Source organism: Amblyomma mixtum, chromosome 2, assembly GCF_055824585.1.
Source record: "Amblyomma mixtum isolate Tamu chromosome 2, ASM5582458v1, whole genome shotgun sequence".
Taxonomy (NCBI): domain Eukaryota; kingdom Metazoa; phylum Arthropoda; class Arachnida; order Ixodida; family Ixodidae; genus Amblyomma; species Amblyomma mixtum.
Genome location: NC_143013.1, coordinates 250269234 through 250287371, shown reverse-complemented (window position 1 = coordinate 250287371; position 18138 = coordinate 250269234). Strand labels below are relative to the sequence as shown.

General features: G+C 47.9%; 2 non-coding genes across 2 annotated transcripts; both read left to right on the top strand.

Moving 5' to 3' along the window:
• Nucleotides 1-8838: 8838 nt before the first annotated feature.
• On the top strand, nt 8839-8910 carry TRNAE-UUC (transfer RNA glutamic acid (anticodon UUC)). Its single transcript has one exon. It is a non-coding gene; the product is annotated as a tRNA-Glu (tRNA).
• A 6535-nt stretch (nt 8911-15445) lies between these two features.
• TRNAE-UUC (transfer RNA glutamic acid (anticodon UUC)) lies at nt 15446-15517 on the top strand. Its single transcript has one exon. It is a non-coding gene; the product is annotated as a tRNA-Glu (tRNA).
• The last annotated feature ends 2621 nt before the right edge of the window (nt 15518-18138 follow it).

The following is an 18138-nucleotide window of genomic DNA, read 5'->3' as shown; positions in this document are numbered from 1 at the left end:
ATATAAAAACACTAGGAACTAGACTATTAGCTTCGGGCAAGCAAGCCGTGGAGTGCGTGAAGTGTGAATTCATTCATTCATTCATTCATTCATTCATTCGTTCGTTCGTTTGTTCGTACGTTCATTCATTAATTAATTCATTCGTTCGTTCGTTTCTTTCGTTCCTTCATTTTTTCTCACTATCCAGTGAAAAAGGAGCCAAGAGAAAAGCCGTTCCGACACGGCTTGAGGTGTCCATGGCTCCTTTAGCAGTCACTGACAGCAGCGAAGAAGAATACAAGACAACGTACTAAGACGCAGCTAGCTCCATCCCTTATGAAACAAATTCCTACTCTCTATCCTGTTAAACTTGCCCTCTGTGTCTCTGTAAGGCCCGAATGGTCACGTTAGCGTTGTTGTGTTTCTACCCCCCCCCCCTCCAGCTACCGTGAACAATCAAGCATCTACCGTGAACAATCACCAAGGTCGACAACCTCGCGACGACCATGGGAAGTGGGATGCTTGGAATGCCCCTCCGAGCCTCAGCGGATTAGTGTAGCAAGAATGCCAGGGGCCATTGTCAGCAATAACCCCGGCGAAATTCCTTGAGCGGAGGTGACCACTATAGGGGCGAAGGCCGGGGACGCGCCGGAGTTATTGTCCCAGCGACCACACCAAGGCGTCGAGCCGGCGCCGGTCACGCTGGCGGATAATTGAAGAATTCTGTGGCCCCGACTCGCGTTCTGGGCATTCGGCGGGGAGGCAAGTTCATTTCACCTGCTGGAAGACTTCGGGAGATTCCTTTCCCGCAGGGCTGGATGAGTCGGCATCTCCTCCTCTCATCGACCCAGCTGCGAGAGAGTGGAAAAACCCGCACCTGCCCAGCCGTGGGCGGTAACAAGAACGTCCCCTTCGGTCCATCCGATTGGACAGTGTTCGTCGACCATTATTCCCCAGCCAGGGATCTGGGGAAACCGAACGATATTTAACTCGGCCGTGAGTGTGGCCGAGAGAAGCCTGCTAGCTCCAGTCGACTACGGTTGACGAAGACGTTCCCCTTCCACTGAGAGCCATTCTCAGTCCCGCTCTATGTAAATAATGTAATTAATCATGTAACCATGTAAATACAGTTTTTTCCTTCACTTCCCCTACTCCCCGTCTCCGGCCCACGTTTCCTTCCTCCTTCGGCAATGCGGCGGTGATCCTGGATCCGATGCCTGCTGGGACACGCTACTAGCACGGCAAAATATATCAACTGATTGGCAGCGGCGGGATCTTCCACGCTTGGTCCTGGCTTCAGCAGTGGTGAGCGCTTGACTTTCTTTAAGAATCTGCCAGGCTTGATAACTCTGGAAATTTATCACTACCTGTAGATTGTTTTTCTGCACGTGCTCGCTTAAGCATTTCACGTAGCAGCTTATTTTATGAAAGTCCTCGTTCGGAAGTTGCCATGGATTTGAGCAAGCTAAAGAAGCCAGAGTTGATGTTGCTGTGTGAAAAGCTGGGTATTGAGGCCAGGAAAAGTCACAGAAAGCCGCAGCTGATTGAGGCTATTAAGGAATGTGGTGCTAAGGAGGAGGGTGACAAAATTTGGGAGACCTGGGAAGTCATTCAGGAGGGAATCAGGAACGCTAAGGAGGAGGCCGACAGGATTGAAAGGGAACGCAAGGAGAAGGCCGACAGGGTTGAAAAGGAACGCAAGGAGAAGGCCGTCAGGGTTGAAAGAGAACGCCTTTACCGCAAGGAAGCCGCTAAGGAGGAGGCTGACAGGATAGAAAAAGAACGCTTTTACCGCAAGGAAGCCGCTAAGGAGGAGGCTGACAGGATAGAAAAAGAACGCCTTCGTCTCAAGGAAGCCGATGAAAGGCAACTTGTTTTAATGCGTTTAGAGTTGCAAATTTTACTTGCGAAGCGCGCCGAGAGGAATTCGACATTAAATCAGGAGGTTTCGGCGCGAAGTGAAATTAAAATCGTGAATGAAAACTGCGTGTCTTTGCCCATTGCCCGCGTCGCAAATGAGAGCCCGCTCGGGGTGCGTCTGACCGAGGCAGAAATCTCCCAAAACCTGCCTAAGCAGCATCCCTCGATTTTCTCTAATCGCTCGGATATGCTGCCCAAAGAAAAGGGCCTTAGTTTTGGAGATAACGCTGCGCAGGTCCTTACCATTTCGAAGGCTCGTGAATTCGCAACGCCAGCAAAGCACGTAGTTGAAGAGGGCAAACCTGACAGCGACTGTGAAGATCCAAGCCAGAGCGCGGCGTTAGCTGAAAAGCGCGATTCCGCGCAGATTACCCTTGCAACCCAGAAAGGCGTAGGCGCCGCGCAAAAATATAGTCCTCCAGAGAGCAGTCGCGCGCTGAAAGCGGCAACTGCAAGTTCTATTGTAAGCCAGGAATGCGCCTCAGCGCTGCCTCGAAACAACGCTCAGTTCAACAATCAGGGAAGGACAGCCGCTCGCGACCAAACACCCGAAATTGAGTTATGCTCCAATGAAGCCAGTGTGTCTTTGCCTATTGCCCGCGTCGCGATCGAGAGCCCGCTCGGGGTGCGTCTGACCGAGGCAGCCGTCTCCCAAAACCTGCCTAAGCAGCATCCCTCGATTTTCTCAAATCGCTTGGATATGCTGCCCAAAGAAAAAGGCCTTTGTTTTGGAGATGATGCTGCGCAGGTCCTTACCATTTCGAAGGCTCGTGAGGTCGCGGCGCCAGCAGAGCACGTGGTTGAACAGGGCAAACCTCAACCTGTAAGCCCGAAGCCTGTAAATTCTCACGGTGATGAGCTAGAGCAGGCTTTATTGCAAACTGTGGATGAGACGAACGCCGGCGACTTAAGCTGTGACGGCTCCGCGTTACCTAATGACGAGCCAGCGCAGGACTTACTCACTTATTGCACAGGGGTTAAGAGCACCGAAAGTAGTGCAAGCTATAGTGAGTCTTCCGAATCAGGCGCAAGTGATGACCTGGAGCTAGGTGAGGAATTGAATTCCAATCTTGTGTTACCCCACTCGGATGGCTTTCTCGAACTCCTTCGTGTGGACAGAGAAACGTTCACCGCTGAGCAAGAGAAAGACCAATCTCTACGCAACTTGAGTCCCCAAAGTGACATAGGTGTGTCACGGAAGAACATACCTTTCCAGCTCCGTTCTGGCCTGCTGTACCGCCAGTATAAGGATAGGAAAGGTATCGAACACGACCAACTTACTGCCCGCGTCGCGATCGAGAGCCCCCTCGAGCTGCGTCTGACCAAGGCAGCCGTCTCCCAAAACCTGCCTTTGCAGTATCCCTCGATTTTCTCAAATCGCTTGGATATGCTGCCCAAAGAAAAAGGCCTTTGTTTTGGAGATGATGCTGCGCAGTTCCTTACCATTTCGAAGGCTCCAGGATTCGCAGCGCCAGCAGAGCACGCGGGTGAAGAGGGCAAACGTGGCCCTGTAGGCCTTATAATCTCTCACGGTAGTGAGCCAGAGCAGGCTGGATCACAAACGGACAGAGAGGCGAACGCCGACGACTTAACCTGTGACGGTTCCGCAATGGCTAGTGATGCGCCCCGCAAACCAACAGCGAGGGTTTCCACAGAGCGGCAGCGTATAGAGGTGGCCAAACGGGGAATGTTAATGAAGGGGAAAGTGCGCCTCATGTTGACTGCTGCACAGAAAACCGGACAACCGGTTACCCGCCCCAATTTGGCACCTCAGCGCTCAAGAGTTCGCACGCGCCGCTTGAAGGGAACACAAGCTAAGGGGACGCAACGCGCGAACCCAATCCGAGAGAGGCAGATTCGCTGGCACGGCATTCGCACTCGTTCGCTCCCTTCTCGCATTCTGCTTTCTGAGCGTCAGCTAAACTTCAGAACCGCGAGACTTGGACGAAGAACAGTGCAGGGTCCCAAGCGGAAGTTCCTAGCCTTGTGTAATTTTGCACCTGCTAGAGTAGCTATCGGACCGCGGCCGCGCAGAGGGCGACTGAAGAATAGGAACCAGTAAATTCCTCTAATCGTAACGCTGTTTCTGGACGGTTTCGAGGAATAATCCTGTTCAGTTTATTGCTTGTTTCTTTTTGTTCATTTAACTCGCCTGTACAGAAATGCAAGCTGAAATTCCTAGCATTATGCAATGTCTCATCTGCTAAAGCAGCTGTCGGACCGCGGCCGCGCAAGGGGCAGATATGACGCATAATCTCATATTGAGTTTAATGCTTGTTTTTTGTCTTTTGCTCATATATCTCTCCTGTACAAGGATGAGAGCGAAACTTTGGAGCTTGGCATTGCGGGACTCTGTTCACATGCGTTGCAGAAACGTAAGAGATAATGGCAACGCTGATGGCCTCAGCCGAAGCTTTCCCGTGTAATGCCCTTTCCTGACTCCCCGGACGTTAATCCGCTATGCAAACTTGTATTTTGTTTTTTGCTTTAGCGGGAATCATTTTTTTTTCTCTGTTTTGTATGTGTGTTCAGCAGCTCCACCTTCCCTTTGTGCTCTCACGGGCGGTGGCTTTCTGTGACAAAAACCGTGCTACGGAACCCCCCCCCCCCCCAAAAAAAAAAAAAATTTTAGAAAATTTTCCTCCCTTTTGGCTAAACAAGCTCTGTGTATTCTGGTTTGGTCAAACATGTCAACTTTCGGACGAGGACGTAAATTTCACGCTACAGCTCATTTTCTCTAAAGAGGTTTTGTTGACCGAAAACAGCTTGGCAGTTCTTGAAGTCGGTTTGGCGCTTTCTGCTTATTGGGCTTTGGACTTTGCTGGTTGAGACCGTTACAGTTGTCAACGAAGCAAGAAGAACCTTTGGGCCCAGCTGTGACCAAAAGCCGAACGGACACAACTCCAGGTCTCTGCGCGCAGCAGCGTTGGCTGCAACCACTACGAGACCTCTTCGGGCGGCGGACGTGCTGTTGTGTTTCTACCCCCCCCCCCCCCTCCAGCTACCGTGAACAATCAAGCATCTACCGTGAACAATCACCAAGGTCGACAACCTCGCGACGACCATGGGAAGTGGGATGCTTGGAATGCCCCTCCGAGCCTCAGCGGATTAGTGTAGCAAGAATGTCAGGGGCCATTGTCAGCAATAACCCCGGCGAAATTCCTTGAGCGGAGGTGACCACTATAGAGGCGAAGGCCGGGGACGCGCCGGAGTTATTGTCCGAGCGACCACACCAAGGCGTCGAGCCGGCGCCGGTCACGCTGGCGGATAATTGAAGAATTCTGTGGCCCCGACTCGCGTTCTGGGCATTCGGCGGGGAGGCAAGTTCATTTCACCTGCTGGAAGACTTCGGGAGATTCCTTTCCCGCAGGGCTGGATGAGTCGGCATCTCCTCCTCTCATCGACCCAGCTGCGAGAGAGTGGAAAAACCCGCACCTGCCCAGCCGTGGGCGGTAACAAGAACGTCCCCTTCGGTCCATCCGATTGGACAGTCGTCGACCATTATTCCCCAGCCAGGGATCTGGGGAAACCGAACGATATTTAACTCGGCCGTGAGTGTGGCCGAGAGAAGCCTGCTAGCTCCAGTCGACTACGGTTGACGAAGACGTTCCCCTTCCACTGAGAGCCATTCTCAGTCCCGCTCTATGTAAATAATGTAATTAATCATGTAACCATGTAAATACAGTTTTTTCCTTCACTTCCCCTACTCCCCGTCTCCGGCCCACGTTTCCTTCCTCCTTCGGCAATGCGGCGGTGATCCTGGATCCGATGCCTGGTGGGACACGCTACTAGCACGGCAAAATATATCAGCGTTGACACTAATTGACGACTCAATAGGGTGCACTATGTTCTTCAATAATTTGTTGTATTTAGCCACTGCATATTAATAAAATGCAAGTATTTTTCCTTTGGTGTAAAACGGGCGTGAAACAAAGCGCCGTTTCCTCCTACTTAGAACAAGCGTAGGCACTAGGGAGCTTCCGCCCGCACCTTTTCTAGCAACCAAATACAGTACCTTTCATAGCCGAAATGCAAACTTTCTTTCACCTCTCCTAAGCACCAAAAACTTTCCAAAAAAATTCCTAGCGGATCCACTCCAAATTACGATATGCCGGCTCAATACGGGATCCTTAAACTCTTACTGCGGCCCCGGAAGTAGTACAGAATCGCGTGGCCCGTTTTAACGCGATAGGGTTAAAGGCCCCGTTCTTCAGGAAATCCGGTGTCGGTGTTGTCGGCGTCCGCGTTGTGAGCGAAAAATTACGGGCGTGGCTCTAGGACGTGGACCCCAGAGAGCAACCTCGGAGGCAGGTGGGTCACCTAGGTCACGTGACCTTGCGACGTCATCACTACCTGCCCACCGTGCCAGGTGGCGGTTAATGACTGGTCGCTTGGGCAGAGCAACCTGGGTCGAAATTTCCGGAGCCCTTCACTACGGCGTCCCTCATAGCCTGAGTTGATTTGTGACGTTAAAGCCCAATAAACCAGACCAAACCACTGCGCCAGCAGGGGTATGAGGTTTGGTTTGGTTTGAGGGCGTTTAACGTCCGAAAGCGATTCAGGCTCTCAGGGACGCCGTAGTGAAAGGCTCCGGAAATTTTGACCCTCTGGGCTTCTTTAACGCCAGGGGTATCACGACTCCCAGAGATCTACGAGTGTCAAGTAGAGAATGGATTTCTTCATATATGGGAATTAAACCATTACGCCATGGCGTCATAGCCTTCAGGAGCTTAAGTGTTCCTCAAGATTTTAGCGTCCGACCCAAAGATCTTTAGCCGCCGTGGTGGCTCAGTGGTTATGGTGCTCGGCTGTTGACCCGGAAGACGCGGGTTCGATCCCGGCCGCGGCGGTTGAATTTCTATGGAGGTGAAATTCTAGAGGCCCGTGTACAGTGCGATGTCAGTGCACGTAAAAGAACCCCAGGTGGCCGAAATTTCCGGAGCCCTTCATTACGGCGTCTGTCATAGCCCGAGTCGCTTTCGGACGTTAAACCCCATAAACTAACCAACGAACCAATGATCTTTTGTGCAGTGTTAGTGAAATGAAAAGCACATTGCCATCATTCCTTCTTTCTCGGCGCACAGAAGTATCCCGCATGTGTTTTCTTTTCTTTCCAACACGTATTGCATTCTTCAAGATGCATTGATCACGACACGCCAACATGTCTTCCACTCCGCAGAGATCATTCGCGCCGCGCGACATCCCGCCTGAATTCTTTAATTCCAAAGGCCTCGTCGGAATTCAGCCATCCAACACCAGTTGTTGTACTCGCCAGTGACATTTATGAATTCAAGAAGTTAGCTGCATATCATTGCTTACCATATTCTTGGTTTAATTCGTTTTGAGTCTGTGCATTTGCACTCTTTGTAACCACGAATGGTGATGGTTTATAGCTTTCCGCGCTGCTCCTAGCGGCTTTATTGAATATTTGTAGGAATAATTATTTTCTTTTTCTCGCTTTGATTGATTTGAGTTTTCTCTTTTCGGTATATTTATTTCTTCTATCTTTGCGTTCTTCCTATTTCTGGCTGATTCCTATTGTTTTTCTTCTCATCGTTACTGCGGCAATATTGCGTAGCAAATCCCCTCATGCAGCTATTGTACATTTTTTTTTATTTTGTGTACTACCCCTTATATAATTCCCTGTGGCCCCTGAGGGTATCGGCTTTCAGTAAATAAACAAAATATCTGAAACGCCATGTGGTCTTGCGCAGCAAGCGTTCTTCACGTACAGCAGATCCAGTTTCAGGGGTTAAGCAAGCCATAGCCGGTCTGAAATGTCGATGGGGTCAATACAGGAGAAATCTTTTTAACCGAGTCTCAGCGCTTTATTTTATCAGTACATTGGCCATGTAGGCACATTTCAACGCACAGAGCTTTAGTAGCCAAATAATAAAAAGCCGTTGATCCAGCTGTCCTCTAAAACAAGCTCAGAATATATGAATGACTGTAAAGAAGAACTAAAGCTACTCTGGCAAATGTGGAAGGTCGGAGGGGAGCCCCGACTTTTGCCCTTGCAACTGCTGTGCAGAATATTCCACGTGATTGCCCCTTGGTGGCAAACAGCTGCACTCTGTCGGCCCACGCATGATCTAAAAAGCAAGGAAAGAAATTGTTCTTTCAGTGTTTGCAAAACGCAAGATAAGTACTTGCTGTGAATTTGTGCTCGCAGCACTTTCGTAATTATTTTTCTTAAGACCATTGTGAAAGTGATGGAAAGAAAGGAAATAGCGGGAGATTAGACGTTCGAACGGATGGCCAACCGCATAGTAGGATTTTTATGGCGCGGTAGTCAGAAGACTGCCGACTGTAGTCTTAACGTTCGTTTATTTATATCTGGTACATTTCTGAAGCGAAAGCTTCACTACGCCAGCTGGGAGCATTTCGCCGGATTGGGTGCAAGGCCACATCTGCCCATGCTAAGTTTCATTGCAAACTATTTTCTGAGCCACAGGTGTTCGCCGCGCGCTGTCACCGCCGGCCTCCTCCGCGTCGCCGCGTGTGACGTCATAGCTCAGCTATGCGCCTCACTGCGCATGCGCCGTGCTCTTTCCGCGGCGGCGCGCAGCTGTGCTCGCTTGTCAACATGATCCTGAGCGTGCGCTCGCTTGTCAGATGCGCAATGGATGAAGAGGTGGATTGCAAGCATACGTACTCAGAACGTCATCAGCAAAGGCTACGAGAAACTACGTCGATCGATCCTGAAGTCATGGCATGGTACAAGGCCGGCCGACAACGCGAGAAGGAAGCGAGGAAGGCCAAGTGTGCGGCTGAGACGCCGAGACAGGGCACGCCATGTGGCGTGTACTAAGCTGACGCAGACGCTGTTCCTGACAAAACCAGCTGCATTTGCCTCATACAACCACTACAGCATGTCGGGACGGAGGCGCGTTTTTCCGCCTCTAGTTAAAATGCTCTGCAGCTGCGCACGTACATGTCTCCGGCGTGGTCTAGTGGCTAGGATATCTGGCTTTCACCCAGAAGGCCCGGGTTCGATTCCCGGCGTCGGAAATGTTCGGTCAATTTTTTTTTTTTCAGATGCAGCCATCTTCTCTTTTGCGCCCAGGGCAAAATTTATAAAACAATTAATAAGTACATCACCCTTTGGACCGAGTAGTGCCAAAGCAGCTGTTCAATCTTCACTTAGAGAGTACATTTAAGCTCCGGCTTAAGGGTTTGATGCGATCGATTCTATTAGTTGGTTAAGGCCAATGTAGGCTGAAATTGCCAATCAAATCAAAGCAATTTATTCACCAGAAAATTCTGGTTGGTCACCCTTTGCTAAAAGCTGTGCACGCAGCTTAACAAAGGCCCAGGGGACCATTATATGGCAGTAGCTAAAGTGAAGAGAGAGAGAAAAAAGCAAGTTGATACTTTAACAGGCCGCCGCGGTGGCTCAGTGGCTATGGTGCTCGGCTGCTGACCCGAAAGACGCGGGTTCGATCCCGGCCGCGGCGGGTGAATTTCTTTGGAGGAGAAATTCGAGGCCCGTGTACTGTGCGATGTCAGTGCACATTAAAGAACCCCAGGTGGTCGAAATTTCCGGAGCCCTCCACTACGGCGTCTGTCATAGCCTTAGTCGCTTTGGGACGTTAAACCCCATAAACCAACCAACATGAAAGGTACACTAAACAACATAAGAGATTCACATCACAATCGTTACAGTAAAGAAAATTAGAAAGAATACTTTGACACTACATATTACACTATAATACATACAAAAATTAAGGCAATCAGTACAATAGCACGAAACATAAGAACACTGAAGGCAAAAGAGATAAGTGCAAGTTACAACGGTACAGGTATGAAAAATATGAGAGGGAACAAACTTCACGCAGAAAATTGCAAATTTCTTGGTTATTTCTCTACTAAATTGCACAACGACATTGGGATATTGTAGGCGCAGACGAAAACTAGTTAAATAGAGAGAAAAAACTGCGCTTGTCACAAATAATAACGGAGTAATCAATAAATGAATGCTCCAACTGTGTTCCCCACTCATATTTTTCATACCTGCACATATAGGTTAGCAGTTTTCATTTATATATGCACAAAATAAGTCCTCAGCTTCTTAGAACTGAAATCAGCTGTGCGTTTATATTTATTTATTAAGTAAGGTAGAGTATGAGCCAATGATTGTAGCTTATAGTTTGTTCTGAAATGTGGTATTTCAAAAACACCAGTGTTCCGAGTTTTAATATTTTAAGCCGATGGAAACCGGCTCAAAGAGACAGACTAACCACGTGATTCGTCTCAGTGAATTTGGGAGTACGACGAGGCAGTTTCACCAGAAATTCACGGACGACCCTTTCGGCAGCGTGTGTGGCGCGTGAGAAGCTTTCGCGTACACACTTGGTTTAACCAAGCTAAACAAACAGCAGTTTTTTACCTTCAAGGCCGACAGCCTTTCTGTAGGGAGTGGGTTCAAGACGTCGACCGCATCAAAGCACAAAAAGCAGCTAGAAATGGGACACCGATATTGTCGGCAGCTCATTTAGCAGTGACGACATAAATTTTACAAAACGCTGCCATCTTCAGTGTAGGCACTTCGTCCTAGGAGGCGGTTTCAGTCTTAAGAAGCCGCCGGAGAACAAATACTTAAAGCAAGGCTTAGTGCGATAACATGGTATTTGGACTTTATACTGGAGATTGGCGCAGAAATAAATAGACGAGGAGGAAAATATTAGGCAATTGCGCACGTACGAACTGTAGTAATAGATCCTTTGATACACAGAAGGTAGTGCTTACGAATAGAGACAAGAAAATGTCGCCTTGATGAATGGATGGCATGCCAGTTGTGCAACGGCGTAAATTAAAACTCTAACAAGGCAGTTGAACCGCGAAGGGAAAAACGTAATGATCTGAGCTGTAAAAGGCTGAGCACTATAAACAGTCGGTTTTTCCTTCAGAAGCGTGAAGGATGCTCTTCAGGAGCCTTGATAGGCACCGTGTGTACATCTTCTCCTGCAGTCAGCTAAAATACTTTTTTTCCGGTTTTCGAGCTTCGCTTGCTCGAAGGCGGCGAAGAATAAAGGTTCTGCATTTTTTAAAACGCTTGAGAAGGTGTGACGAAGTTTTCGTGACATTATACTGGTACCTAAGGGGCATATTAGAATTGTTTTTAACCATTTGAGAAGGCGAGATAAAGTTTTTATGACTCTAGACTCGTACTTAAGTGACGTATTAGAGGTTAGGACGGATTAACGTTTCGCTTAAAAGTGTATTCAGCGAAACACCAATGGGAGAGAAGTTTCGACATGGTACACTCTTAATTAATATGGTTCCACAGAAGTTCGACTTAGTAAGTGAAACTTGAGTAAAACCGACTTTCCAAATAGACAACTAATATGGGAACAATGCTCCAGTTAAACGAGGAAGGTTTGGAAATCCAGTGCTCCACATACATCTGGAACACATTTTCCACATACGTACAGCTTGAGAGTCTCGACCTGATCGATGCTTCCACTGCTTGGCGTAGATGAGCTACAGAGAAGCCCAACTCCGCAGGTTGCTTGCGTCCTCAAAGGATGTTTCGTTCACTATGGACACTTATCCCAGGGCATGTTGAGGTATCATTGAGCTGCATGAGAAGGAACCCTTTGCACGAAGAGTACATTTCCGTGAATGACATCGCTTGGCCCAAGATATTCTGAGCAGTCTCAGTGGTCAAAGACGATGCTATTTTGTGACACGGAGTCGTAGTATTCACATGGCCATCTGCTGGCATTTGTTTCACTATTACCTGCAATTATTACTACTGAGCATAATATCGTTTAGCAGCGTTATGGAGAATTTAGGTCACGAAAAAATGAGGTCGAGCTGAGAAAACACACGCTTTTAATCTTTTATTTTCCAGAGAACACCTGTCAAACAACATAGCGGCATCTGCCAAATTGATGGTTGCTGAAAACCTAAACGCACTTGTCGACAAAAGTTTTCGCATTTTTTAAACTAACACACGCAGCTTTTCGAACCAATAATCTAGTGAAGGGCCTAAATACAAAATAAACAGAACACAAAGGGCAGACCTTATGATAATGAGGTACAAACATATGCAAACACTTATATCATAACACCGCAAACTCTTTGCATTCTAACTGCAACAAATACGAGACAACAATTGCACTGAGAACAAAGAGGTGGCGCCAAAAATAAACCTCTTACACGGGATTTTTTAACACTAATCTGTGTTCACATCATGTATAAAAAAATTTAATCATGCGCTTTTAGTGATCTCAAATCCAGCATGTGATTGGATATTGTTTGAAGGGCTCAAGAACACACAATAACAGCAGCAGGCTAACTTGTCTCGACTTCTTGTCGCCAAGTAAAGACCAATAAAGTTCAGCGCAAGGTTTAGTCACGGCTTGCTCGCACCTGCGAAGTCTGAAGAATAGCGACCTTTCACTTAACTGACCAAGAAAACAAAAAAGAGCAGAAAAAGGCACTCCCTTAAAGTCCGTTCGCCTTACGGACATAAAGATCATACCGTGAAGAGGCAGGCCGAATTGGTTCTAAACATCCGAAATCTTTAAATTATCTACTGAGTCGTTTTTAAGCACAGCCACGAAATAAAGCAGATGGCATGTGTGTGTGTGTGTGTGTGTGTGTGTGTGTGTGTGTGTGTGTGTGTGTGTGTGTGTGTGTGTGTGTGTGTGTGTGTGTGTGTGTGTGTACGTGTGCGTGTGCGTGCGTGTGCGTGCGTGTGTGTACGTGTGTGCGTGCGTGCGTGTGTGTACGTGTGTGTGTGTGTGCGTGTTTGTGCGTGCGTGCGTGTACGTGTGTGTGAGCGCGTGTGTGCGTGTGTTTGTGTGCGTGCGTGCGCGCGGGCGCGTGTGCGTGTGTATGTGTGCGCGCGCGTGTGTGTGTGCGTGCGTGCGTGTGTGCGTGTGTGCGTACGTGTGTGTGTGTGTGCGTGCGTGCGAGCGTGCGTGCATGCGTGCGTGCGTGCGTGCGTGCGTGGGTGCCTTGAAGGAATAATTACATACGAGAAGTCAGTATTGCATTTCGACAGATGCTGGTGTTGGCCGCTGGATGTTTATACATGAGAAGTGATTGCGGCTGACCCGACCCGCATAAAATTAACATTGCTATCATAGATATAGGGCGTTCTAAATTTGTAATGCGCAAATTTCCGCAGTAAATTCCACTATTTTACAAGACATCCCGCTTTTTTAAATATTTTTAGTTCACTCGTACAAAGGGTACGCCCTTCTTTTGTGCAATACAAGTGGCAGCGGCAGCCACATGTGTGTCGCCTTCTTGTTTATTTTTTGTATACGTGGAAAGCTTAAAGGGATACTGAGGCGGTTTTCGAATCAGCTAACCTTCTAGGGTTTTGAAGTAGTGTCATTGCTGATCACGTCTGTGAAATTATTTTTTCGATTTTGGCTAAAATAGTGGCGCAATCACCAATTAAAAACGCGATGTTTAAATTTCCCGCGCCCCGCGCGAGCGCAGGAGAGGAGAACAGCGGAGAGGGAAACCTCGTCCATGTCGGCCAGCGTGACGTCATGTTGAGGAGCCGGAGATGCTTCGGCGCACCAGAGCGCACTTTCAGCGCGCGTTGTTTCTCATGCTGCATGCGTTGTTCCTCGTCCTCGTACTGCGTGCGTTGTGACGTACAAAGCGTGTCAGCCAACCTTGAGAATCAGATTCAACAGGTACTACTCTGCGTTCGTGTCCACGAACAACTACGGCCGCGACTGTGTCGTCTTCCACTGTTTTCCGCAAGATCACAAGCTCGCAGCGCAACCGCTCGCTACTGTGACGAAGAATTCAAGCCGACTAAACCAAGCTTACTCTGCTCGAAACACTTTCGTAAGAGCGGCTGCAGGCAGAGCTTGTCCTAGTGTGATCTCTGGAGAATTCTGTCGAAAAGCCGCGGCTAAACCATGACACAGTTCCATCGATTTCCTCGCGCATAAGAGGCGTGTCACCATTCCGAAGAAGCGCCTCTTTTAAAAGTAGAAACATGCTCACTTAGCCCCTGAAGAAACCTTATAGAGGCTTAAGCATGTGTCGCTCTCCTCAGCTTAGGTGCGGCCAGACCACCTGAGACGTGCTCAGCAAGGCTCGGTTAGTGATTTTATACTCGGTTCGACGTGTCCAAGCAAGCAAACAGCAAGCAAGCAGAGCAAAGCACAATAAAGCAAAGCAAGCAAGCATCGAAGCTCTTCATATGCGGCATCTCGTTTAATCCTAGCTAAGCAATTAAAATGAAAGCGTTCGACGTTGATTTCGGATGCAAATTTATGAGAGAAATGAATGCCAACCGAGTTTTTGCAAAAAAACACCGCAACCTTACTCGGTTTCTTCATCAAGTTGTGGCAGTGGGCGAGTTGCAGCTAGCTTGGCTTTTAAGCACACATATAGTTGGCAACTACTTCACTGAACCTAAACTGCAAATCTAGGAAGGGCGAACGTTTCCGAGGCTTCGATTAATATTTTCTGGCATCTGCTGAACGCGCCAGGAGTGAAGCGTGTTTGTGCGCGTATTTGGCTTGGTTTCCTGCGCACCATGATTGCGTCACTATCTTGTGGTCACATGCCTCGCAGTGCTTGGCCACTGCGCTTCGCTAATTTTAACACCAACTTTGTGCTCCTTCATCGTTTCCTTGAAATACTTTCTTGCCCCAACCTGCAACGCCGGGTACTGAGAACAGGATTTTTTGTACACAGTGTTTTGGGCCTTTTCTTTAGGATGACGCTCTTCCGGGCGAGCCAGGAGGCGTCCGGTGGTGGTAATTGACTTCAGTATTGTTCGCACCCCTTCCTTTCCGAGAATACGAGCCGAGGTTGTGCTGGCACCTTTTACGCATGGTCTGCATCGCGTCTTTGACGCTGGCGTACGCTTGTGCTAGGCATAGAATTTTTTGCTTGTGTCTTTTTTGGTTTCAGGCGATACGTGGAATGAGCAAACTGTAGTAACCTTTTCTTCGGTGGTCAGTAAAAAACAATAGTCGCCGTATTCGCTTTTACAACGACACGGAAAGCTGCGATCTGCCCTCAACGCAGCGCCGGATCCGCATCGGCCGCTTCTCCAGTCCTCAAAGTGACGTCACGACCTCTCTTGACCAATCACGGGCGGCGGCGCGCCGCGCGGCGTGCTCCGCAGCACAGGCCGCATATTTCGGCTAAAAAAGGCAATTCGCGCTTGTTTTTGCCTTATTTGGATGCGATATTCCAGTATACAACATGAAAAACTATAGGATGCCGCTGCCAGCCCGATTTTCAGAAAAAGTGCTTCAGTCTCCCTTTAACGCTCGAATAAATCTCGTGTCTTAGAATCCAATATGGCAGAAAAGTTTTTCTAATAATCTATAATTAATGTAAGATCATTTTTACGGGATGTGTAAGGTCTTCAAACGGCCGAAACAGGTTATCTTTTACAGGGCACGCCACGCGACGTGTACTAAGCTGGCGCAGACGCTGTTCCTTACAAAAACAGCTGCATTTGCCTCATACCGCAGCTGTAGCATCTCGGGACGGCGGCGCGTATTTTCGCCTCTTGCGAAAATGTTCCGCAGCTGCACACGAACATGTCTCCGGCGTGGTCTAGTGGCTAGGATATCTGGCTTTCACCCAGAAGGCCCGGGTTCGATTCCCGGCGTCGGAAGTGTTCGGTCGCTTTTTTTTTTTATTTTCAAATGCGGCCATATTCTCTTTTGCGCTCAGGGCAGAATTTATAAAACAATAAAGCCAAAAAAGTGGTTCTTTAAACCGAGTAGCTGTGCCAAAGCAGCTGTTCAGCCTTCACTTGGAGAGGACACTTGAGCTCCGGCTTAAAAGCTTGACGCGATCGATTCTTTTAGTTGGTTAATGCTGATTTGGTTGGCAATTTATTCACCAGAAAAAACTGGTTGGTCACCCTGGACTAAAATCTGTGCACACAGCTTGACAAAGACCTAGAGGACCATTACATGGCAGTAGCGAGCGTGAAGAGAGAGAGAAAAAAAAAAGCAAGTTGATAATTTAACACATGAAAGGTACACTAAACAACATAAGAGAGTCACATTACAATCGTTACAGCAAAGAAAAAGAGATAGAAACAACATTTTGACATTACATATTACACTATAATACATGCAAAAATTGAGACAATCAGTACAATAGCACGAAACAAGAACACATGAGGCAAAAGAGAAAAGTGCAAGTTACAATGCTACGTATAGTTTAACAGTTTTCATTTATATATGCACAGAATAAGTCCTCAGCATCTTAGAACTAAAATCGGCTGTGTGTTTATATTTGTTTATTACGTAACGTAGATTACGAGCCAATGATTGTAGCTTATAGTTTGTTCTGAAATGTGGTATTTCAAATACATCAGTGTTTCGAGTTTTAATATTTATACTTCTGCAGCCCAAAGACCCGAGATTTTCTACAAAGTTTATAGCACCAGACGTAGAAAAATACTTATCTAAAATATATCAAATTCACCATCATAGGTACCTGGGAGTCCTGATATACCACTACCAGCGCTGTGTCGCAGCGGTTAAGAGAGGCGCCACAGCACTGACAGGTGGCTGTTTCTGTCACGGCCACCCGTACGGATTGTGCGAGCCATGTTGCTCCTCCCGAGCAACCTCGCGCGCACAAGGCAAGGCAAGATGACAAGATTCTTGCTCTGGGTTGGCGTGGTAGTATTACTGCTCTCGCACTAATACTACCTTAGTACTACTTGAGTATTAGTACTACTAATATACTTTAGTATTAGTGCTCTCGCAATAGTACTACCTTAGTACTACTTGAGTATTAGTACTACTAATATACTTTAGTATTAGTGCTCTCTGTAGCGTGGCTTTTTGGGCTTGTTGGTGCATAGTTCCAATAGACTGTAGCGCAGCAAAAGACGAGGACACAAGAGACGAGTTGGGTTAGTGCTCTCGCAATAATACTACCGCAGTTCACCTAAGTGCTGCAGTTTGCCGCTGCAGTTTGCCGTTCCCATCGACGCGCCGCAACACACAGCCTAGCGAGAGCACCAAGGAAGTTTTGGTGCACTCGTGGTGTTTTTCCACGCCAGCTCCGTGCGCTTATTGGAATGTGTTTCCGCACTCTGTCGCAGCCGCACGTTCCGTGCGTCCGCTATCAGTGCTACGCCGAGAGAAGCTGGGCAATGAATGCTATCAGCCGAACGCGGGCGGGCCTGTAATCGTTCAGAATGTGCTCTCGCCTCTCTACCGGCCCAAGCGGCTGATGCCAGCAGTTTTTCGTCGTGGAATAGAACGATTGTACTGCCACCTGGGTGCGCAGGTTCCCTAAGTGTCTTTTAAAAAAAGTAAAAGTAATAGCTCTGAAAGTAGATAAACAGCACAAACTAGCTATTTTTTGGGACTACACAAAAGAAAAATAAGAGTGAACAAATACAGTATAAAAGAAAAAGAGAGACTAAGTTGCTATACACATTCATGATTTAACAACGTTGAAATTCGGGCTTGTTGGTTCATACTTCGGAGCAATAGCTCAAACAGGACAAGGGACAAAAGAACGAGTAGACACACACTTTTTTTTTTCTTTATTGCCGATTTTGACGTACAAATCAAGAGGTTACAAGAAATAAAACATGGCGGCCACACTTCGGCCGACACGACTTTAAAATTTTTTGAGCGACATTAATCCATCTAGTACAGTTATCCATTGTGGTGGATCAGGCAGTGCGTTGTACACATTTCTTAAGCGCACAACGCTCTCAATGAAATGTTCGCGAACCGGGCGAATAACCAAGTCCGCGTGTTCAAACTGCATTCGTGTTTTCCACACCGCGTGGAGGCCCAGGACCATAATGAGGTCATAAGGTATTTCCTCTGAGGGATTCACAGGCAAGAAACGTATGCCGTACGGATCCAGGGGTAACTGTTTTTTTTTAAGTTCTTTGGAGTACATCCCAACGAAAGATCGGGTCCCAGCAATCTAGAAATACGTGTTCTATTGTTCAGATCAGACTGTCCCTGGTGCGGCGGTACACCTACACTCTATCACATTACCTGGGAGTGCGAAAGAAACATAGCATTCCACAATTATCAACCACCGAGTGAGGAGCAATGGGAGAGCTGTCTCTCCAGCAGCGAGCTCGAGGTCCAGAGGGCCTTGGTACAGCACGCTGTTGAAGCGGCACGACTCAGTGGAGCCCTGGACTGAGGGCCCACCCTTGCTCGAAGACTCAAGTCGCCAGCGCCCAAGCAGGACGACCAAGAAGTCTTCATCTCCGCGAATCTCTTGAAAGAGCAATAAAAG